The sequence below is a fragment of the Oxyura jamaicensis genome, chromosome Z (assembly GCF_011077185.1).
Source record: "Oxyura jamaicensis isolate SHBP4307 breed ruddy duck chromosome Z, BPBGC_Ojam_1.0, whole genome shotgun sequence".
Lineage (NCBI taxonomy): Eukaryota > Metazoa > Chordata > Aves > Anseriformes > Anatidae > Oxyura > Oxyura jamaicensis.
In genome coordinates this window covers 57,772,863-57,782,482 of record NC_048926.1, presented here as the reverse complement: position 1 = coordinate 57,782,482, position 9,620 = coordinate 57,772,863, and the positions used below count along the sequence as shown (strand labels likewise).

Below are 9,620 nucleotides of genomic sequence, written 5' to 3'. Positions count from 1 at the left end.
AAAGGAATGAATAGGCTAGCAGACAGGCTAGCAGAACAGGGAACAGGACAGGAACAGGGACATTGATTACTTCATGAAGATAGGAACAGCCAAACTCAGCAAACTGCTCAAAGAAGCTCATATAAAAAGTCACTAGAAATAGGCGTACCGGAGCTGGAAAGACGCTTTAGCTGAGAAGTGTACCCGTGCACACAACTGCCTCTCGCTGGCCAAAGGTAAGCAGTTGCACATTATGGGGAATTAGATGTCCTTGGAAACAACGACTGTCCTGGTAACCTTACAGCTTACTCCTTTTATTATGAATCATACAGTTTATGATCCTGAAACATGGGAACAAAGTAAGGTCAAGGTGTGGGACTCTGCTACTAAAAACGACAAGGTTGCAGTGGGATTGCTTGGCACCTGGCAAGCAGTCTCTGAGGCCTTAAAGAGCCATGTGGGACCACAATCAGAAACGTGTGGTTTGCCAGATAATGAGGGAGCTGCAGGCTCGTCCTCTAATCCATCTGCTACACCATCGCTCCCCCTCCCCTCCCCCCTCTTATTGCCATCGCAAGCCTTTGGTGTTATGCCCCCTGGTGACCCGAACGTTCCTTTTGAACCTGGCCCTATAGGCCCCGAAAAGAAGCCGGATCTGTTTCCCTTTGATCCGGGAGGAATAGGATACATAAGACCCGAAGGCTGAGTTGCTCAACGACTTAAAGAGAGACAGATTCTTCCCACGACTAGCCCTGTAATTCTCTAGTGTTTGTAATCAAGAAAAGGAATAAAAAATGGAGACTGATATATGCTCTGAGAAAAATTAATGAAGTCATGGAAGATATGGGAGCACTTCAACCAGGATTACCAACTCCAAATATGCTCCCCCAGTCATGGACATTATTAGTAATAGACTTAAAGGATTGTTTGTTAAACATTTGCCAGAATTCGAAAAACTTTGCCATGTTTATGTTTCATTTGATACCTTTTCTGATTGTACATATGTATAGGTGTACTCAGGTTTCTTATGAATATGTAAAAGCAATGTTCTATGTATTTCCAAAGTTCAACGGTTGTGTGTGCATGTCGGTGGAGTGTAGACTACCCACGCACCCAGCACTGCTTACTTGCCTTTTATAAATATTACTAAATTCAGATTGAGTTGTATCTTAATTTATAACAAGATTATTCCCATTAAATATGAATTCAAGAAACTGTCTAAATATCTTGAATATCACAGTACCACTGTTAAAGTTGGTCTACTATGAATGGCCAAAGAACAGTGTGGGTAATCTGCAGGCTTTAAACTACTTAAGAGTATCTTTAATAGAATTTTTTAACCTTTGCCTGATGTTTGACCTACCTTTCTAAGTGCATAGCTGGTCTACAGTAGGAATCACAGCACAGAAGAGCTTTAGAGTAGGTCTTTTGAAAGCAGCTTTATATACTTCAAGCCTGGGTTCCTTTCTTCCAGCAGATTTTTTAAACTGTGTAATAAAGCAAGAGCAGGTCTCTCCCAGAGCATTTCACTTATACAACACCAGGACTGCATTTTTGCAGAATTTTCTGAAAGCTTACCTCCTGTGCAAAGCACAAAAAATGAAAATAAAATAAAATAAAAATAATAAATAAATAAATAAATAAATAAATAAATAAATAAAAATTGAAAGAACATTTGTAGTGATATTCTAACCCTCTATTTCTCATCTTTCCACTGGTACTTTTGAGGAGATTTTGTTAAGAGCTGGACTGACATACAAAACATGGTATCATAAGGATATTTGGGTTGCAGAGATTTTTAGGTTGATTCCTATGTTCCCTATGTTTTCCATTGCATGACTGTGAGAAACCTGAGTTTTTATCCATAAGGAAAAAAATAGACTGAATTTTTCTCACATGCAACAGTGCTTTTCTGAAAGTCAAATTTATTAAAGAATATCGGTATGTAAGGAAAAAAAAAAAAAAAAAAAAAAAAAAGTGTGGACAGTTTGTTTACAGCCCTTGATGAGACTTGACTAAATAGAATTAAGCTGAACATTTTCAGATTAAAGCACAGACAAGGAACAAAACACTCTCCCCCTTCTGTATCCCTGCCCCATATGTTCCACATCACAGAGTATGAACAAATTGTATTTGTACATAACACGTACATATACAAAAACATTTTCATGTACACACGTATACATGAGATCAGATGATAAACTGGCTGAAGCTTTCTGCTATGGGATGATGCAGTAAATTTCTATTCAAAATTACATGTATATTGAAACAAGCAAGCAATTAGTAAATATAAAAGGATGATTAGCTAGCTAGGCAGTAGGATGAATCATTACCTAGGTATTAAGAATAGGATAGATTAGTTACTCAATATTATCTGTTAGTCAAAGAAGAATTAGTCTGAGTCTGTAAGATATACTATCAGGAGACAAGAGGAGAAGAATATGTGAAAACTAAGTAACAAAAACTTGCCAGACATCCCCTCTCGGGCAGGAAACAGATGGACAATAAGGACACAAATTAGCTCAGACTGATAAGGACATTGCAAACTTGCAAAATCACTACATTCTACATAAAGGGTGAAAAGTATACTATGAGGAAGACATACGGCCTTCCTCCCAAAGACCACTGCCCATGTCCTTAAGACCCCTGCCCACAATTCTTGGAAGAATCTGCGCAAGTGCAAAGGACTGATAAGCTAATTAGCATAAGAAGCATGAGTAGGCGGGTTTAGGTAATGAAGATGTATAGGCGTTAATTGAATATTCATAGTTTTGCTGTATAAATATGAGATAGTTTGTCACTTTGGGTATGCACGTTAGGTGGAAGGATCCCCCATGCATCCAGCGCTGTCAATAAAGAATATTTCGTCACTAAGAAGAAATTTTGACTTCGTTCTTTAAATCAATATCTATAAGATCAGATATAAAAATAAACATAGAATCATAGAATCATTCTGGCTGGAATGCAGAACAATAGAACAATTCAGCTTGTTATCATTTGCCCTCTGCTCTGAGCTCTGAGACATTTTTTCTTCCAAGTATTTTGACTTCCCTATGTTTCATTTAGAAACTTCCAATTTCCAAAGCACTTTTTCCAGAAACCTACACCCACAGTATCAATTTGATACTGTCTGAATTTTTTGAAACTTGGTCTAGCCAAGGTCTAAAATATGCCCAATTAAGTACTTAACAACATTTGATAGCTATTGCTTCAAAGATTTAATGACCAGCAGTACTCTAGAGATCCTTCTGATAGATTAAGTACCTTCTTATGGGCCATGTATGTTTACTGATGAAAGTAAATATGCCTAGCTTGGTTCATCTTTCTAAACTACAAACATACTATCCTCTTATTCCTTGGCAATAAAATATAAATTGAGTGCATCAATATTCAGCCTGTCACACAAACTTTAGACTGTACTAACTGTGGTCCCTTCTTTCATTCATATGCAGGGGTAAAGTATACTGTGGGAGTGTGGCCATGGGGGTCGACAAGCCCCATAGTTGATGATAATCATCTGACTCTTAACACAATGAGGCCAGGAGGAATGTAAAGTGTTTAGAAGAAGCAAAGAAAGGCAATTCAGGAGATGCCTTGCTGTCTCGGACTCAAAAAACAAACAAACAAACAAACAAACAACAACAACAACAAAAAAACATTAAAAAAAACTTACAAAGAATTTACTAATAATTTTATAGTTATTACTTCATTTAACTAATGTAAGAAAACATCTGATAACATAAAAATAATGATTATATATGTAGCCATTTGTTCTATTTTTGCAGGTGAAAACTTCTCACACAGAAGGAGACTAGACCAAACCAATCTCTTTAAAGATTTGTATTAATCTTCAGGACAGAATATTTTTATCTAAGGAAAATTAAATTAATTACTTAATCACTCTGTAATCTCTATTATGAACAACTTTATTATATGTTTTCATTCGCTGATTATTTAAGGTCAAATACATGCCCGTGCATTTACTAATAATACGTGTGAGTACCTGAGTACAGTTCATGAGTTTATTTGTTCTTATCATGCTGCAGTTAGTGAATCTATCGATTTTAACATTAGCAAAGCTGGGCTTTTTTTTTTTTTTTTTTTTTTTTTTTTTAATGAAATGGAAGGAAATTAGTAATTCGGTCATTTAAAGATATGTAGTCTCTTGAATTTTCTAGCTGTTGCTTTGTCAGCAAATTTTGCTGTGGAATTTCTAAAAAAAAATAAAATAAATAAATAATAAAAAAATCCTTCACAATTCCATTAGCCTCTTTATGGTGGTGCTTTCTCAAATCTAATCTAAATCTGGTTCAGTTATAACACAAGGTTTTACAAATGGAAAGCATTAAAGCTTATTATGTTACATAATGTGCATTTTCAACCTATCCATTCAAATTAGTCCATCTACAAATCAAAAGTTTCATGCATGTGTCTCCATCACTGACTGTGAACTGGAGATCCCACTTTTGCAATACTTTTCAATGATGTTATTAATAGAGACAGAAAGCCTTTACAAATTCAGCAGGTGATTTTCCAGGGAAAATGGCAGGTGCTACAATATGAAGAATTCAATACGGTAATTAATATTTGTAAGTCATGGTATAAAAAGTTGTGTTTTTTTTAGTTCATATGCTAAACCTTCTTAAAGTCATAAGGTAGGTAACAACTGTTGCAATCTTAACACATGATAGTTCTCAAACATAAACTAGAAGTCAAAAAAACAAACAAGCAACAACAAAAACATCTGCAATTGTCTCCCTTTTTTCACAAATTAAAACAGATATTACTTCAGATATTACTATTACTGTTTTGCTTTTAAAACTAAAGCATAAAATATGTAGAAAACATTAAAAAAGGAAAATCTGCAGTTTTGTAGGATTATATCTGTGGCCATAGAAGCAGCATATAATTAGCATTTAAGACCACTGGGGGACTCTAATGCCTCAGAAAAATACAGTGAGAGGAGGAAGAGCAAGTCAAGGTGGGGACTGATCAACATAATGCCCTATGCTGGTAAAGTGGGTTGCTTTCCTTTGATAACATTTGGGGATAGAGATAGTAGTAACAAATTCAACATGTACTATTCTCATTCTTAAGCATATTGAAATCCATATGCTCATAGAGACATCAGGGCAAAAACATCTTCTCTACAAATTCTCTCTTCACAAACCATCTAAGGACTTAAGTAAGCTTTGAAAAAACACGGACTAATGAAACAAGTATCGACAGCCTTCAGGGCATTTTTTCTCTCTAATGCTTTCTAATAGAGATAGGTTACTCACTTGGATATGTTGTTTGCTTTTTGCCTTCAAATAACACAGTGCACATTCTGATTTTTTTTTTTTTTCTCTAGTAATATTTTATTTTCTGTGCTCATTATTATTTACTAATTGTATGTCATTTCTGTGCAAGTCTCTGTGCACGTGTGTATGATTTGTGATATAATATTTGCATATAATTACAAAAAATCGATTACCCTTCACATAATACATTATGGAGAGACCTTTGGACAACTGTGAATATTCTTTTTGTTATACTTTTGTTATACTTTTATTTATTAGACATATAGAAGTAGTATTGATAATTCCAATATAAGCAAACAGTTGACACAGAATAATAATTTCCCAAACAAAGCTGGACACTACATGGAATGGCTGCCTGAAGAAGAAAAAGAAGAATATATACATATATATTATTTTATAATATAAATTTTTAATATATATATATTTATCTTTTAATATATTATATAATATTATATATATATCAATTTTAATATATATTTAATAATATATATATCATATATAATAAATAAAAGTAGAAATGAAGGAAAATGTACTCATGGTGGAAAAAATAATCTTATCAGATAACAAATTACTACAAAATCCAGACTAAATCATAATTCCTATTTCACCAAGGCAATGAAATCTGTTCTGAAAATACACCTCTGTAAAACAGCTAAGGTTGGACAGATGGTTGCAAAAAGTAGAAATTAAGGGAAAACTTTTCATATGGATGATGCCACACTGAAGTCAGCAGAATATCTGGCCTAGTGGAGGGGACATAATCCTAAAGACTGGTTGGGAACCACTGAAGTGTTCTTGAAGTGTTTGAAGTGTTCTTTTTTCATTAACTTAGAGAAGTGTCATGTTCTTTATTTGTGGTAATAATCACATGCTCTGCTGTTGCTTCCACAATGGGACTGTGCTAGGCCAACAGCTAAAGGGGTAAATTATTTAACTCACAGATTTTGTTTATTTATATTCCTATTAACTAATCTGTGGGGGAAATATGTTTTTGTTGTTGTTGTTGTTGTTGTTTTCCGAGTTAATTTCATTTCTTGTAGAGTAACCTCTTTTAAAAATTATTAAAAAGTCAGACATGCTGTCTTTTCCCACAAACACTGTAAAAAGTTGTGACTTAGTGATTTGTTGTGAATTAATTTTCCTAAATCAACATTTAAATTGGTTACATTTAGAAGGGAAAAAAAATCCAGGACATCAGATGGACTCTCTTGTTTGGTGTACTGTATTTATTTATCTATGTTGTGAAAATTTTATAGCAAGTAAGGAAAAAAAAAATCAAAGAACTTTGTAAGCACATATATTTATATAAGCAGTTTAAAAGAAATTTAATTTAAAATGTCACAAAACTGTAAGGAGTGGGAAAATATTTTGGAAGGTACTGAGCTTCACTGCTGTCACGAAGGTCAGTAGAAACTGGTATTTACAAAAAACAGGTTTACTCTATTTTCTTCCTTTTAAAATATATATATATAGCTGGAAGGTGGTAATGTACATCATATCTGTATGTGTCAAATAGCTGAATTATAACAGGATCACTGTGAGAGTTTCTTCTTGAGTGTCTGTGGATAGAAGAGGGAGACAGCAGAATCACAAACACTTCAGTGTCTGTGACCATGTAACTTCACTTTTTTATATAGCTGTATTCATTTTAGAGCTTTATAATGACATACCATACATCAACATTACAAGCTGGCAAGAAGAGATAAATAGTGGCAGAGCTCTTTTCATGCTATTTTGTGCTGCTGAATACTTTGGAATCTCATTTTTGACAGCTTAAGGCTGAAGTATCATATATTCCCAACAACTTTATTTAAATACACAGATGAATGGTACAAAGCACACTCTTAAAAATCAAAGTGCCTCATCATCAACATCCACACGCATCCACTCACACACTCATATGAGCAGAATGGATTGCAATGAATTAAACTTACCACCCTTCCCTTCAATGTTGTCTTTTATTGGAGTGGGTAGTAGCTGCTTCTCCTCACAGGAAACATCAAAGAAGCAGGTGGGGAAAAAAGCCAGTAACTACAGTCTGATTTAATAGATGAATATTTCCTGGCATACATTTATTTTTGTGAGTTTTGTTCACTTTCATTGTATCTGTCTAAGCTTCAACATACCTTTTTGTCTTGTTTTATATTTAAATACAGTAATCCCAACAAATGGAGTTAACATTTTTGTTGTTGTTGTTCTAAAAGCACAATACTATAATCACAGATGTACAAGCAGCAAATATGAAATAATGATAATGAATACAGAATGGAAATAACAACAAGATTAATGGAAGTTCAGACAGCACCCTGTCTTCATCAGACCAGCTGGAAATGACTTGAAGTACAAGGAAGATAGAAGCAGCAATTTAGAACACAACAACATTGAATAAACACAAAATATAGATGGAGTGTCTGAATGTACCTCAGATCAATGTAAGACATGAATTCTCTGCTTGAAGACTCTGCTCAAATAAAACACTTATTTACCTTGCAGAAAGGGATTTTTCATGGCCCTCACTGTCTCTGTCTGTTAGCATCAGAGAATGTAGTTTATATGAAATTGCCAAATCTGCGTAATCAGAGAAAAAAACACAGCTCCAGCAAAGACCTTTTAATTAGTCCTTTTTTTTTTTTTTTTTCAATAAGTATGGTGGTCTCATCTACCATTAGAGATAACTGATTTTTACATCAATGTATATGTGTTTCTCTATTTAATGAAACCTTTCTCCAGGGGATGTAAGCCCCTACCTGCTTAAGTTCCTACATGAATACCTTCTGCTAAATACCACTGTAACAGCACCACTTCTTTCTCACTAGGAGAAGGGGTTCTGTAAAACCAGACAAAATGGGCAAATTAAGACTCTTCAAAATGAGTGCTCTAGTTACGTATGACATAAATAAGATATATCATGTTCACCCTTATCTGTGACATCTCTCAGAAGTTCTGTTCACAGACATTTAGAGAAATCATAGTTAAGCCTCCAGAAAACACACATGAAGACAGAGAATCTAGTGTTTTTGTAAAAATACTTTGTTTTATATGAAAAAAAAAATAAAAATAATGATTGACACTGGAAATTGATTGCCTTGATTATGACAAAATTTTCCTTTCTGAGTAAGGGGAACACAGATGACAATGTACAATTTGAAGTGGCAAAGCATTATGTGGCAAAAAAAAATAAGTTAAAAGCAGTCTTTCAACTGAAAAAGACAAATGCCTCTCTTCCTCACAGCTTAACCCACAGAAAAAACGTAACAACTTGGTCAATTGTAGTAATGGATCTAAGAAAATTAATTTTCTCTTACTTGTCTTTCATTAATGTTTATCTTAGGCTGAAGCTGGAAGGGGTCCCTGAGGGAAACAATTTAGCTATGGTGCTTTTCAGGGCTCTGAAAGTCAATTCTGTAGCTTCTTCATTGAACTCATAACAGTAGAAAGATACTCCCTATGTAAAGTCACCACTTTATGAGTTTTCTAATGGAAGAGGCTGCATGAAAAATATATAATAGCTAAATTATAGCATTTCATTTGCACAACAGTGCAAAGCTGCATATAAAATGAAATTATGGTTCCACTTTTTAAAATACTTCATAGCAGCCTACAAAGTGTAAGAAAAATATTTATCTCAAGAAAATATAATGATAGTGAACAAGAAACAAATTCTTATTAATAGAGCCAATAGTCAAGCAGTCTTTGCTTAATAGTCAAGGACAATGGAAATACTTTTATTCTATGAACTGGGTATGCACCTCTATTTTCAGTCTGTGGAATTACTTTTGTGATTTGCCCAGTGCTAAATTATATTGATAAAATCTAATAATAAAGGCAGGAAAATTATATAAAAGAGTCATCTAATTCTATGCTAATGAATTACTCTGCTTCACTGAGGAAAAACCATAAGATTTAAACATCAATGATTCCCTCTAAATACAATATAACTTAGTACAAGATGTTGCATGTTTTACAGGTTCTGTATTTTTGTGGCATTCTGAAATAAAGTGTTTAATAACTAGGCTCATTAATGCTAATGGTAAATCAGTAAGATTAAATATTTCTATAAATCATTTTATTAATAAAACAGAGGGCTCATTAAAGACCTATTGAGCTGTTAAGCTATAATATTTCAGTATCAGCATTTTATAAATATTTCAATTAGTACAGGTTGACAACATAGAATGGGAGAAGTAAAAAAAAAAAATAAAAATATTCCAGCCACTGTTTAGAACACAGATGCCAGTTCAGCTTGTTGAGAAATAAAGGACAATGTTTCAGTGGGATCACAACTGCACAGCAAATTGAACATTTATATATATATATATATATATATATATATATATA

The 9,620-nt window shown here is 33.7% G+C and overlaps 1 long non-coding RNA gene across 1 annotated transcript in view; it reads left to right on the top strand.

Annotated features, from left to right (window-relative positions):
• Positions 1-808: 808 nt before the first annotated feature.
• Positions 809-9,620, top strand: part of LOC118156384 — a 16,609-nt gene continuing 7,797 nt past the window's right edge. Inside the window, exons 1-2 of the long non-coding RNA XR_004746242.1 lie at positions 809-1,032; positions 4,133-4,136. This is a non-coding gene — a long non-coding RNA (uncharacterized LOC118156384). The remainder of the gene's footprint in view (positions 1,033-4,132; positions 4,137-9,620) is intronic.